Genomic DNA, 15,426 nt, shown 5'->3' on the forward strand with positions numbered 1-15,426 from the left:
TTAAACATAACCAAATCCCTAAAACCCATACCTCCCACCATTTTAGACTTTGTCATCTCATCCCAACGGAGCCAATGAATTTTTCAATGGTCACCCCGTTGCCACTACCAAAATTTCTTTATTAAAACTTCAATATCACGGTACAATCCTAGAGGGAGCTTGAAGCAACACATAATGTAAGTAGGGATAGCTTGAATAACAAATTTAATAAGGATTTCCCTACTAGCTTGAGAGAGCAGTTTTCCTTCTCAACCTTGTAACTATTAACTATGTGTTTTGTTTTGTTTAAACTTTATACTATTGTTTTAGCCTTTTCAAGGGGGTTTTGTTGCTAGAAATTTGACATGACTCTGGATTTAAAAAATAATAATAATACTACATCCACAATATTTCATAACAATTTCATTACAAATCTTAGGTGATTTAGTAGGTACAAAAGTGATGTCAGTTGTGGGCTCATATTAGAATTAGTAATAGTTTGCCATATAGGATTTGTTGTGAAAATGTTGTAAACGTTACATTGCTCTTTAAAATACTCTATGTAGTAGTGTTTTCTAGAAACTTTAGAGAATCTTCATCTATTTATAACATAATTAGTTGGTACATATCACTTATAAAGGAAGTCTATGGATGCAATCTTTGTGCCATATGAATAGTGAAGAAAAAGTGGTGACTTCTTATGAAAGTGATAGTTCACCAATCAAGCTGTGACAAAGTTTGGGACAAAGTGTTGTCTTAGAAGTACTACATTTATAAATACTTTGTCTTGTAAGTTAACAAGGTGAAAGAACACTACATACTCAAAGCTTAGAGCATTTACAATGGAAAATGTCATCCTATCCTATTTTACTATTCCAAAAAGCTACTTTATCAATTATACCATACAATTTTACAATACACCCAACATCCCAACTTTTATTTTCCTATTCTACTCATTAAAATAATATATATTACCCACTAAAATAATATAATATATATTTCAATACAACTCTCTCTTTCTTTTCTCCCCCATCTCTCATCCACTTTATCAATTAAAATATATTATAATTTTTACTAGAATGCTACAATGCCATCCTACATTTAGGATGGCACTGTAGCACAATTGTAAAAAAAATTTCAATTGTAAGATTTTACAAGTTCAGCTGCTGGGCTCTTTTTGTGTCTTTATGCTAAATTTTCTCTACATATACCATTTACGATTGCCAATGAGAATACTCTTCGAGCAGGGTCATGATAATGGAACCTATATGGGTGATTGTTTCTAGGGCTAGCTCAAATGCTCGATATAATTGGGGGCCTAAGGCAATAATTCTAAGTGGAGCCTATATATTTAAATGTCAACTAAATAAATTTATTTAATACTAGCGAAACCAATGTTAATATAATGACTTAGAAAAATAATTTTATGAATTAATACTAACCAAATTAAAGTTAATTTCATTAGAGAATCAAATATATGGTTCAAGAATAAACATTTAACAAAAGAATGAAATTTATTATTCTTTTCGAAAGGATAGGGTGATGCTTTGTAACAAATTTTGATTTTGGTCATAAGAAATAGATATCTTTTCACCAATAAAGTTTTATGGTTTTTGATTCTCAAAAAAAAAAAAAAAAGTTTTATGGTTTTCAATTAGGTTGGGTTATTATTAGTATTATATTTTGAGGGTGAGAAAAAATAGTACATAGCCTCTTTTTCTAAACCACTTATTATAAAAACAAAAAATTGAAAAATGCTAAAGGTACTATATATTTTTTTATATATACAAGATAGAATTCTACTCTAGCCTAATCTAAGTGTACATGTGTATGAAGCTCCAGCCTGGAGACTTGAACTCTGGCCCTTGCCCCTACACTCCACAAGTACTTATACTTGTGAAGTAACCATCGCACCAAGCGTGTGCGGTGGTAAACAATGCTAAAGGTACTATAAATCTTACTACATAAAGCACCAAAATTGATGCAACTATGAATGTAATAGATGGGTTCCAACTTCCAACCACCTAATAAATGATTGTTTGAATTTTTTTAGTAATTAATGACACATTAGTTTGAAAGATTCACTACAAAAAAGCTGTACGGCGGGCCAAAACCGCCACAAAAACTCAAAAAAATGCCCTTAAAGGTCCATTTGACCTTTAGCGGTGGGTGCTATTGCAACGGTTCTACCTGCCACTGTTGCGGTGCCGCTATAGATCTATTGCAGCGGTCACAAAAAGCGCCGCAATAGATCGGCCATTTAGCAGCGCTTTTGGTCTATTGTGGCTGGCTAAAAACTGCCGCCATATGAGGTTACCATTTAGGTCAAGTATCCTTTTAGTGGTGGGCAATAAGCGCCGCTATAGGGTTTATTAAACAACATACCCTACGCACCTTTTCGTAGCGGTTACACCCGCCGCTATATGCATGAAGCTTTAGCGGCAGGCTGTAAACGCCGCTATAGGACTTCAATTATAACATAATTTTAGACCCTTAGCAGCACTTTTTGCCCACCGCTATAGGTTAAAATTTTTTTTCCCTGAGTTTTAAAACCATAATCCTATTACAAACAACCTGTAATAATTTTAGTTCTACGGAAACAATACCACAAATGTAACTAATTAACAACACCACAAATGTTTCCAAACTAACATTATATTAACATAGAAATATATTATCATAACATCGTCTATAACCATCATCAAAGTTCCAAGCTAATACCACAATCAAAGTTTCAAAGTGTTTAAAAATATCCTTCAACACTTGCAAAAAATGCAGTTGTTCAAATGTAGTTCTTTGTACACAAAAAGTCATCTAACACCAACATAAAACGTATAAGCAGCTTGGTTGATGGGATGCAGCTGATGATTTTTGGAGAGTTGGAGATTGTTGGACCGCATGAACGTCCTACATACAAACCAAGATTACTCAATAAGTGCATATAAATGAATTGAATAGAATGACAAGAAAAGCTTAGAGATTTAGGACTTTTCATCTTGGTCATTCAGTAAGTGCATACAAATCAAGATTACTCAATAATGTGAGAATAGTTATTTATGAGAATCAGAGCAAATCTTCCATAGTAAAGTCATAACCTTAAAATGTAAATGATACATTTGAATAAAGTAAATACAATGACCAACGTCACAAACCTCTGCTAATTCTTTTGGGCACTCAAAGAGCTTCAAGCCAGTCAATTTAAATCCCTTCTTCTCAAATCTTGAAATAATTTCTCCAACCTATAACAACTCAACCCAAATATACAAATTCATGCCAAGAAAAAACAAATAAAAGAAAAGGAAGCTCTTTTATACAATATAATTGCTTAACCCCTACATGGCAACAAAGAAAGCCAAAAAAATCCCAAGAAACTATTAATTTCCCTCAACCAAGATAAGCAGTTGGGCTCAATGCCTCAATCTATTAGAGGTTTTTGTCTTCTAAGGTCACAAATAATGTAAAGTCTTAGACTTTTCCCCTATGCTTTCTCAGCATCCAAATTTGACATAGGTTTGTTAAGAATCGCAAGAAAATTAAAGTAAAGCTTACAAGTCCATGTTGCACAACATCAAGTTTCACCATTATATAAGTCTCTTCAACTTGCTCCTGCACACACAATGACACCAAGAAAGACAACAAAAAAAGGTACAAAATTTCAAATGGAGTTCTAATCAACTTTGAAAATACCGAATAAAATGGGAGAAAACTAAAATGGGTTTTCGATAATTGATATAAAAATTTGAAAATAAAGAGGGAGAGAAGCAAACCATGGAAGCCAATCATGTAATAGTTGACATGCACCAACAATACAAACAATTAGTCCAATCTTAACACAGCCAAATCTCAAATAATTGTATTAGAACATAATGAATTCTTTATGAAAAACACATAAACATTGAGATATAATTTTAAGGAGAAGAAACTAACCAGAGAGAGGTTTTGAAACTCTAATCATTAAGGAAAAATATAATGAGTGATAACAAAAGTATAAACAAAAGGCAGCAACGAGTGCAATAATATAGGTTGCATTAGAATTTGATCCTCCACATACTCTGGGCAACATTTAAGCAGTATACCAAGCACAAAATGGTAACTCATACTATTTAGTTATGCTTTCTAGTTAATTTTTATTAATGTTTGATAAGTTGTAATTCTTTAGGTTATCTAGTCTTTTTCTTCAAGAATTGTTTACTTGATAAGTACTTTGTAGCTAATGTTATCATGCTAGCTATGAACAATATTATTGACTTTTGACATTGGATGTTTTTTTTGGGGTGGGGTAGAGAAGGGGGGGGAGAGAGAGAGAGAGAGTGAGAGAGAGAGGTTAATACCATAAAAATAAAGGCAATAGTTACCAAAATCACTTGCATAGTTTCATCAATGATTCTAGCAAGGCCTTCATCCTCACCAAAACCATCCTCACTATTACCACCCCCACCACTTGATGGAGGCTTTTTGCCTTTGTCACCATCATCATAAAATTCTTTCTTCTCAATCTACTATTGTAACACATCTTCCACGGAATTTCCCTTAAACCTTCACAAAACATTCTGAAAAGCATTCCATGGAAAAGCATTCCATGGAAAACCCTACAGTAAGTAATATCAAGTAATTTTTTATAAGTAGAAACATAAAATATTAATAATTGAAGCTTCATCCTAAATGCGAGGAGAAGCCCTCTCAAAGAAATGTTAAGGGGACAAATATAATAGGGATTTTTTTTATTATTATTATTAACAAGATAAGGTTTGGACAAGTGACAACAGCTGAATGTTTTTATTTTATTTTTTTGGTAAGTGACAACAGCAAAAGTTATTGCACCAATAAAAATAAAAGTAATAAAATATGGTTTAATGTATACAATAAGTGAAAGTTCTGATTGATATTAATAATAATAAAATAAATTTCTTTATGCTTAAGCCAAGTTTACTAGTTTACTTGTAAAACTACATTTTGCATGAGACCTATTATAAACAGGACTTCCTTATGATATCCCAAGGGAGGACAACAGATTTGCCCAAAACAAAAATAACTGATTGACACAACATGAAATGCACCATAATGACATAACTAATTACTTTAGCACAACATTTTAAAGAGAATTCGCCAGCGATTTAGAGAAATGGATTGAAGCCATTTGAGTGCACATCAAAGTCTTTATTGGCAACTTGGATAGATTTTTCTAACAACTTGGAAATTTAACCTTAATAGACCAAAAATCCATAATAAACCAAAATTCCATTTATCATGTCCATATGAATAGTATAACAATCAAGTATCCTCCATCTAATCACTCTTCTAGTAGTTATATATAATTCCTAGCCAAAAAAAATTATCTGGGCTCTTAGATTGTAATATTCAAAGGTAAATAAAGGGGAATAGAAGAAAGAAATCTAATGAAAGCATGAAGAACATTTAAAGCAACTAATTATTTGTTGGGAAATTTAGACCTCGGATAATAGAATTAACAAGTTTTAGACCCAAGTTGTTAATTAGATTTATTAAGAATAAAACTTGTTAAAACAAACAAACATCAATATCATGTCAAAATCATATGCAACGGAAAAGTAAATAAGACAAGATATGATGACACAGGAAAACCAATGAAACAAACTAGTTTCATAGTAAAAAAACCTGGGGGGAAACCTTCCCGAAAAGTAATCTACTATAGTAAAGAGAAGTTTTAGATCTAGTACAAACTTTTGTCCCTCGATTCTACAATTCCCATAGATGAACTTATAACAGAGATCTTCTACCGCTTCAAAACCTTTGAACTCTTCAATATATGAATGTCACCCTTTGATGCACGGATCCCAATACGTGACTAACTTCTTTGCATGAATCCCGATATGTGACTCACTCACCAACTTAAGGAAGAAGAATGTTGGCTGCAAAGTTCTTCACTTCATCAACAATGAAGATCAAGAAGCACTTGGTTACAAAATCCTAAGGGTCAAAGATGCAGTAGCTTTTTTCAGAGAGAATAAGATATCGGTCACCTTTTGTATGTGTTCTCCTTGTATTCTCTTATGTGATGGCCTCTAAAATAAGCCTTATATATGTCTAGGGTTGTGAGAAAAGAAACTCTACACAAATATATAAGCATGTGCCGAAAATCAAATTTGAAAATTTCTAATTTCTGTAGCCTCAATAGATAGTATCTGTCGAGCCTCATTAAACCTCGATAAATAACTATCTGTCGAGCAGTTGTCAAGCTATCTGAGGGATTTTTCTTATTGCTTTGATAAGAAGTGTTGTCCAAGGGTTGAGTTTCCTGGAGGGCTTTAAGACTCTACTTTAAGGTCCTAATTTCACACCTGGTTTGCTTGGTTTCTCTTTAAAGGTCATTGATCTTAACTTCCTTCTTGCACTGGGTAAACCTATTGTAGATTTGTTCTAAATCTTCTTTGGGTTGGATCCTAGGTTCAGGTTTACTGGTTTCCTGGACCAAAGGCTGGGTTTGGCTAGGCTTTTGAGGCTTAACAATGGGGTCACCTATTTTTAGGTGAGAGGTTTTGGTGCTACAATCTTTCTTGAAATGGTCACACTTGCCGCAACTATGACATTTTCCAGGTTTGTTCTTAGATCTTTGGTAAGCTTTGGAAATAGGTCGATGAGCTCTGTTAGCACGTCTTTTCGGTCTTTTCATTCTCAGGCGTTTCCATTTGGCTTCTAGGGTTTCATCATCTGTGTCAGAAGAGGAACTGCTAGAGGTTGTACGGATTTTTAACACCTTAAGCTGATTTGAACACTTTGGTGAAGGAACGACTGGTTTCTTAGCTAATTCATCAAGTTTCTGGGCAACTATTTCTAAGGCCGTTTTGTCCTTAGGGTAATTGAGGTTGGTTGCAGGAGACTTAACTAGAGGCTGCTTAAAAGCTAGATTGCTAACCATATCCTTAGTTGGGTTGGGTTTATCTAAGGTCCAAGCTTTGGTGAGGACACAAAACTGCTTGTGTTGGCCAAAATACCTTTTGAAGTATATGAAAAATGGGACATTACGGGATATTTCCCTCATGAATGTCGTCCATGCTTGAAATACTTTTTCTTTTTGATCTCTGGTATAATTGGCTTTGTAGGCTTCTCTTTTAGTCCTGTTTTCCTCAGAACTAAACTCCTTACCTAATTCTTCTAGGTCAGGAACGAATTCTTTGTTTAACACTAAGATATTCAGAGATTCCTCTTGCTAATCTGGAGGCTATTCCATATCAGTTCCAGATGGGGATGGGGGGGATTGCTCACGATCATCTTTCACATTGACAATCGAATCTTGTTTGGCTGTGTAGCAAGGTGTGGTGAGTTGGGAATTGGTTCTAACTCCCTGAAGTTGAACACCTAAGTCTCTTCTAGACCTTGGGAATGGTGATCCTAAAGGCCTGGTTGAGCTACACTGGGATGCAGATCTATCTCTAAGGTAGATAGGTGACTGCCTATGGGGCTGATGTAGATCGGTTGGAGATCTAAACCGGGATATGTCTAGAGGTTGCCTATACTCATAATCTAGAGGAGTACTAAGCCTAGATCTGTCGAAACTTAACCTAACCGTGTTGTCGGCTAGTTGTTGGACAAATTCTAGATCTGGATTCTGGGTTGGGTTTTGGATCTGTAGAGCATGATTCTCATTCTCTAACATCCAATTGGCTGGGAAAGTGACTTCTAACCATTTGAGGGTTCTGGGAACCTTAATTTTTGCGCTAGGGTCAGTGGTCTAGATGAGGGTTGTCTCACCTTTCTGTCTTCTATCAAGTGCTCCAACATTCATGTTCGTTCTCATGCACTTGTAGTATACTCTGTATATCAAGGCGATCTGACTAGTTCCCTGTGTCATGAAGGTTCCATGGGTCTTGATATTGAGTGTGAGGGCTTTGATAACTGTGCTGTCATGGAGATAGATGCTAAAATCTGGGAAACAATTAAAATGGATGGGTCCGTTGCTAAGACTGGTTTCTATGGTTCCTAGAAGGCTATCGTCGAATCTGATGTGACGAGCATCTCTAAGGGCCATGAGGATTGAGCTGTTCAAACCTCTTCTGGTGAGTGGTTTCACTCCAACTTGGACTAATCCTATGTGTAGGAAGTTATGTCCTTTGTCTTTGTGCTTCTGGATAGCTGAAGGGGATAACAAGTAGCACGTTTCGTACTCCTTGTTTATTCCATAGACTTGTTCTATGGTCTTAACATGGTAGTCTGTTTGAAATGCTCTTCTCAAAGACCATGAAGACTTATAGAATTGGCTGGTGGCGACTTTTGGGATATTCCAATCTCCTATGTCTAGATCTAGATCGGAAAGCTCATAAGACTCTGAATTAAGTACTCCTACGTCTGCTGGGATATCTGGAATGGATGTAGGTTGGAAACATCTACTACTGATAGAAGAGTAACTTCTAAACAACCTATTCATGATTCTGGGGTTACAAGTTTAAATCAACGATTACAACCTAGTCACCTTTATCCTCAAACTTCTGGATCTAACCTTTAGATCTGAAGCAAAAGTATACAACTATGGGATAGACACCTGATCTGTGAACTCCTTTCCGCCGGACTCTCCTCCAATAATGGGGACCACCCTAACACGCCTTCTCTCGGCTTCAACGGGCTGACCAAACCAAACCTAGGAAGATTTTCGGCCTCTTTATAGAACAAAGCACACCACAGACTTTGGTAACAAACCTCACAGGTATATAAATCTGCAACAAACTTTAGGGCTAAACAAAAAATTAGGAAGTATAGGGATAACAGGGAAGCAAAGGTTAATCTGAACAAATAATCACAGAATAACAAATAGAATGGTTAAAAGGAGGCTCAGCCTACCATCGGAAGACATTAACAAAATCACTAAACCAGTATACGATAATGGAAAAGAGATAGCAGATGAAGAAATAAATAAATGGGAATGGAAGAGTTATTATGAAATAGATGTAAAACAAAATATGGGGTATGAGAGATATATCCATAAAATAATTCAAAATAATTATAATGCCAAAATAATCTGGATAACTATGGCGGCAATGCCGACCAACTTGATTAAATGATAAATAGTAACTTACAATCCGACAGGGCCAAACTTGGCTCTAATACCAAAAGGGGGGGAGGAATCTTTGAATATCATGAAGGTTCCTAGGATGACCCTATCTGTCATGTTCTTGACAAGGACAAATTTTGTCATAAAGAACATGCCGCCTTGGCAAACCTCAGCTTATGGGATATTGAAATCAATTTGCATTCTTCCGCCACTTGCAGATGTCAATCTCTCCTTGGACTTCTTAAAATACTTGGAGGGAATGATTCCTTCTTGGATGCAATTAAGATCGGCTCCTGAATCAATTAGGGCTATGACCTCAAATTCAAAATCTTTGCCGATGACAATCCTGACTTTGGAATGCCATTTATGGAAGTTAATCCTACTGATGGTATCTAGGAACAAATCTTTGCTAGGTTCCTAGATAAGGTCAGCTGTAGGGTTAACTGTTTGATCATCTTCATCATCTGAGGGTCCTTCCTCATTGCTTTGATGAGAAGTGTTTTCCAAAAGTTGGATTCTTCGATTGAGAAGATCATAATCGACCCCGAAAATGGTTAATTCTTGTTTTAGGGTTCTAACTTCCGATTTGGTTTCCTATATTTCTCTCTGGAGGTCGTTGACTGTAACTTCCTTCTTAGACTGGGTAAACCTGTTGTATATTTGTTCTAAATCTACCTTGGGTTGTTGGATCTTAAGGGCAGGCTTGCTGGTTTCCTTTACTAAGGTCTGATGGAAAAGGGTAAGCTTCTGAGCTTTGATGATAGGATCTTCTATAGCCTCTATGAGGTCTAAAAGAAGCTCTTCTTGCCTATTGAGAACACTGATGGTTTTGTTCCTGCAACAACCATCTTTGCATGGTGAGGGTTCATTCGGGCCACTAGAGGTGCTGGTTCTAGAGGAATCTGAGGATGACCTGTATATCTGCTTAAGCTCACTATCACTAGTACTGCTGAATGACTCGCTGTCTGAGCGGTCAAGTTCTAGTAACTTGAAGATCTCATTTTTGCTGGGTTGGTCACTAATGAGGGTATTGATAAAGGATTTGGCCTTAGCTCTACACTCACTCTTGAAATGACCTTTCTTTCCATAGTTGTAGCATTTACCTGGTGCTTGTGGGATAGGTTCTTTGGATTTTCCTTTCTTATAGAAATCATCAGCCTTGTACTTCTGTTTTCTATAATACTTGGTTGCCCTCTTCCTATAGGATTTCTCAAAGGATTCCTTTCCTTTGTGCTTGGATTTCCTTTTGGAAGGTTTGACAGAGGGTAAGCCATACTGTGTACAGAAATGTCCTATTTCGTACTTGGCTTTGTTCTTGTTGATATGGCTTTGGATTTTGAGATCCCTGCACATCTTCATTCCTTCACTTCGAATGGTGCTAGAGATGTCTCCATAGGTTAGGTTATCATAATCTATGACACCTAAAGGGCTGCAAAGGGTTTCCTTAACCTTCTGGCTGAAGAGGGTTGGTAAACCATTAATGAATTTCTCCTTCCAAAATGGAGAATTACAATCTCTTCTGTGCATGACCCTAGTGGTAAAGACGTCTTCATACCACTTGTAATCTTCTAGGGTTTTACACCTAAGGTTACTCAGCTGCTCATAAATCCTAGCTGTGATATTACTGGGTTTTCCTATGAAGTGTTTCATGATTGTATAAATCAGGGTATTGACTCCATCAGGAATTCCTTGTTCAATTTCATTGATGATGGGGTTTCCTTCCTCATCTTTCTGGATGGCGTACTTGATGTCTTCTTTAGACACTTCAGTAAGGCAATTGTTCCACCATTGCTGGAGTTTACCTGTGAATCCTAATGCCATCAAGCCATTTCTCCATTCTGAGGCAGGTCCAATTTTAGGAGCAACTTCAGCAACTCCAAAATTCCCTCCTCTTCCAGCCAAGAGTTTAATTTTCAGCTTTGCCTCCTCTTTACAGCCCTTAGCATTGTAATCAGATGGCACTATCATATTTTCAGTTAAGCAATATCATGGCCTCAGCCGGCCTTTATCTGTATTTTCCGCACATGGCCACAACCAGCCTTAGTTTGTAACTTACCCCCCCTTCTTACTTTGTTTCTTTGTTTCACTTTCTTTTGTGTTGGAGAAGGTATTAAATGTAGATAAAATGCATTAAGACACTTTATATATATATATATATATATATATATATATATATATATATATATATAAAGTAAAACTATTAACAAAGAATAAAGATTATAAGAGAAATAGAAATTTTTGGGAAATGAACATCTGACTAAGGCAAAAAGAAATCTACAAAGTTGAAACAAAAAGACATAGCAATGACATTTTAGTTTGGAAATGACTGACCTTAATAGTGTCATAGTGGAAAAAATCAATGATATTTTAACGTGTTTCCTTCTTACTTTGTTTCACTTTCTTTTGTGTTGGAGAAGGTATTATTGGTACAATGGCATAATAATCCTATATATAGTAGAAGCTATAGATGAACTTTACATGAACTTAGATATGACAAAGTTCAACTTGAAACTAATTTGGAAGCTTCCCTAGGTGTGTTTTGAAGCCAAATTGAGATTCTTCTTTATGTAAGTACAAATGGTTGCTCTTGCAAATTTGCTTGCTTAAAAATGTTCATATAGATGTTACTTGTAGTAAACTTTTGGGCATATTTAGTTGTTAATTTGTACTTGAATTTAACACTATATTTTTGTGAGATATATTCTTGAATCCACATTCTTATTAAATATCTATCATGGGTTTATCACAAGAAAAATTTCACAACACTTAGTTGTCAATGCCATCTACTGTTAAATGTATGAGGTTATTTGTTTTTTACATTTGTAAGAATACAAATAACTATAATTGCTCTTTAGATTTTTAAATGCCAAATTAATTTTACATTTGAATAGAATATTAGATCACCATACACCAATTTGACAAACCCTAACTTTTATTTTTAAATTGACCAAATTTTGTCCAACAAGCATAAGAGAAATGCAAGGCAAAAATCACCACATATAAGACCAGTAATATCATTTAGGTAAATGTTAAAAAAGTATGAAAAAAAAAATTAACAAAGAGCTGATAGACAATATTGGAAATCTCAACCTCAAACATTGATACGCAAATATTACTAAGCAAAACAGCAACAAACATCAAGCAACCATTTAATTAGAATTAAAATAAAAAAATAAAAAAAAAAGTCTAAAGCAACAAAATAGCAAATCAAACAGAGGTTGTAGAAATCTCTAGAAACAACAAACACCACACGATGGGCAAGAGAGTAGACGTAGGAGAATTAGATGTAACAAACAAAAGTTCACCTCCCTTTGCTTCAAGAAAACACATACCTCACTGGAAATAAGATGTAATCTGCCTTAAAGTTCCTAGTTAGTGTTGATGGAAGATGGTGGTAGTCAATGGCGGTGTCTGGTGAGGATGACCAGTGAGGATGGAGAGAAAGAGAGAAGAAGAGCGACGGCTTAGAGAGAGAGAGGGAAACAAATTTTGGGGGAAAAAAACCCAAGTAAAAAGTCAGATTTTGGCTTTGGGGGGAAAAAAGCTAAGTGAAACACGTTAGGAAAGAAACAAATTTTTGGGAAATTTTGGGTGGGAAAAATAAAAGAAGATAGATTTATTTTGAGGAAAAAATAAAAATAAAAGAAGACAATTTTATTAATTACCATTTTTTACTATCAATTACCATTTTGTCATGCACTTTGTAATTGTACATGAATCAAATACATCTATATATCTAAGTGAGTTAATGAGTGCAAAATATTAAGAATCTAATATTAATGAGCTATGAAATAAAATTTAAAAACAAAAAACAATCACATATACTCAATAAAAATCACCACACAACTTTCTCAAAAAAAAAAAAAAAACCACACACAAAAAATTATCACACGTTCTATCTTATTAAAAATTTTAAAAAAAATGATTGTAGCTATTCTTAAATTTATGTAAGAATTTAAATTTGTGACTAACTACGTTTACTTTAAAAAAAAATAATAATATGACTAATTGGATGGTCAAATTGAGAGAACATAACCATAGAAGTACACAACACAAGTCCATCGTGCACCATACTTAGATTTGAAATCTAACCTTTGGATTTAAAGAATGTAATAAAAGGTTAATTTGGTAAATTATGGTCACAATCAAACAGTTGAATTTAGAGAAAGGCGTAGTCAAAGTTGATCAAACTTAATAGATGGTCATGAGACCACTGGACTTGGTGAAATTCATATTCAAATCTTAATCAATAGGATTGAAGAGTATAGTGACATACTGGTATTGGTAAAATTTAAGACCAATTGGATAGCCAAATTGAGTAAACATAACCATACAAGTACATAGCACATGTCCATCATGGGCCACACTTAAATTTGAAATCTAACCGTTAGATTTGAAAAGTATAGTGAAAGGCAAATTCTAGTAAATTATGGTCACAATCAAATGGTTGAATTTAGAGAAATGCGTGGTCAAAGTTTAGTCAAAGTTGGTCAAACCCGATCAAACTTAATAGATGGTCCCGATACCACTAGACTTGGTGAAATTCATATTCAAATCATTAGGATTGAAGAGTTTGGTGACATTTTAGTGGTGATAAATTTTGAGACCAATTGGATGGTCAGATTGAGAATATATATATATATATATATATATATATATATATATATATATATATATATATATATATATATATATAGCCATATAGGTACACAACACATGTCCATCACGTCCCATTCTTAAATTTGAATCTAACCGTTGGATTTGAAGAGTGTAATGAAAGGTTAATTTTGGTAAATTATGGACAGAATCAGACGGTTGAATTTAGAGAAAGACGTGGTCAAAATTTAGTCAAAGTTGGTCAAACCCGATTAAACTTAATAGATGGTCCCGAGACCATAGGACTTGGTGAAATTCATATTCAAATCTTGATCAATAAGATTGAAAGTATGGTGACGTACTGGTGTTGGTGGAATTTGAGACCAATTGGATAGTCAGATTGAGTAAATATAACCATACAAGTACACAACACATTTCCATCATGCGCTATACTTAAATTTGAAATCTAACCATTAGATTTGAAGAGTATAATAAAAGGTTAATTCTAGTAAATTATGGTCACGATCAAACGATTGGATTTAAAGAAATGCGTGGTCAAAGTTTAGTCAAAGTTGGTCAAACCCAATCAAACTTAATAGATGGTCCCAATACCACTAAACTTGGTGAAATTCATATTCAAATCTTGATCATTAGGATTGAAGAGTATGGTGACATATTGATGTTGGTGAAGTTTGAGACTAATTGGATAGTCAGATTGAGAGAATATATATAGCTAGATAAGTACACAACACATGTCCATCACATGCCATTCTTAGAATTGAAATCTAACCATTGGATTTGAAGAGTGTAATGAAATGTTCATTCTGGTAAATTATGGTCACAATCAAACGATTGGATTTAGAGAAAGACAAGGTCAGAGTTTATTCAAAGTTGGTCAAATCCGATCAAACTTAATAGATGGTCCCAATACTACTGGACTTTATGAAATTCATATTCAAATCTTGATCATTAGGATTGAAGAGTATGGTAACATATTGGTGTTGGTAAAATTTGAAACCAATTGGATGATCAGATTGAGAGAACATAGTCATATAGTTACACAACACATGTCCATCACGCGCCATACTTAGATTTGAAATCTAACCATTGGATTTGAAGAGTGTAATGAAAGGTTAATTATGATAAATTATGGTTACAATTAAACGGTTAGATTTAGAGAAAGGCGCGGTCAAAATTTAGTTAAAGTTGGTAACCAATCCCTTTACCGGTTCTTTGACCATACCAGTTTTTAAAACCATAGTTTCCCCCCATTTTATTTCATTAAGATAATTATGATATAAAAAAAAATAGTGGTTTTAATAATGAATTAATTAAACAATCTTAAATTCACTTAATTTTTCTTTAAAATGAATGCATAATATATAGACCATTTTGAGGGAAAAAATAAACCTAAAAGAAGGGTGTCACTAAATGTTATGTTTTGAAAATAATTTTTGGATATTGTTTATTTACATTTGGTTATTAGTGTTTTCTACATGTAAGATGTAAAAACTCACATAATGTTTTTAAAATATATGTTATATATTTTTTTAACATAATATTATAACTAATAATCTTATTATTATTTTTTAACTGTTTTTATAATTTTAAAATTGTTAATTAAATATTTATGACATCACCAATTGATGTTGTCTGAAAAATGTGTCAAAAAATTAAAACAAAAAAACCACATTCTGATTAATGTTTCTCCAAATTTTCTACAAAACACATATGGGTTTCTTCATCGATTCTTGAAAATAAAGGCACGTGGACTAATAAATCCAAATAAAAAGTCATGAGATGTGCCACTAAAATGAAACAACAAAAGT

At 34.2% G+C, this 15,426-nt stretch overlaps 1 long non-coding RNA gene across 2 annotated transcripts; it reads right to left on the minus strand.

Annotated features, from left to right (window-relative positions):
- Window positions 1–2,688: 2,688 nt before the first annotated feature.
- On the minus strand, window positions 2,689–12,490 carry LOC142637435 (uncharacterized). Of its 2 annotated transcripts, XR_012844638.1 has the most exons (4): window positions 12,334–12,490; window positions 3,529–4,529; window positions 3,132–3,218; window positions 2,689–2,886 (listed from the first exon to the last, which is right to left on the minus strand). It is a non-coding gene; the product is annotated as an uncharacterized LOC142637435 (long non-coding RNA). The 2 variants fall into 2 exon arrangements; XR_012844637.1 differs by lacking the exon at window positions 12,334–12,490 and having other exon boundaries at window positions 3,529–4,545.
- Between the last annotated feature and the right edge of the window lie 2,936 nt (window positions 12,491–15,426).

Source organism: Castanea sativa, chromosome 5 (genome assembly GCF_040712315.1).
Source record: "Castanea sativa cultivar Marrone di Chiusa Pesio chromosome 5, ASM4071231v1".
NCBI classification, from domain to species: domain Eukaryota; kingdom Viridiplantae; phylum Streptophyta; class Magnoliopsida; order Fagales; family Fagaceae; genus Castanea; species Castanea sativa.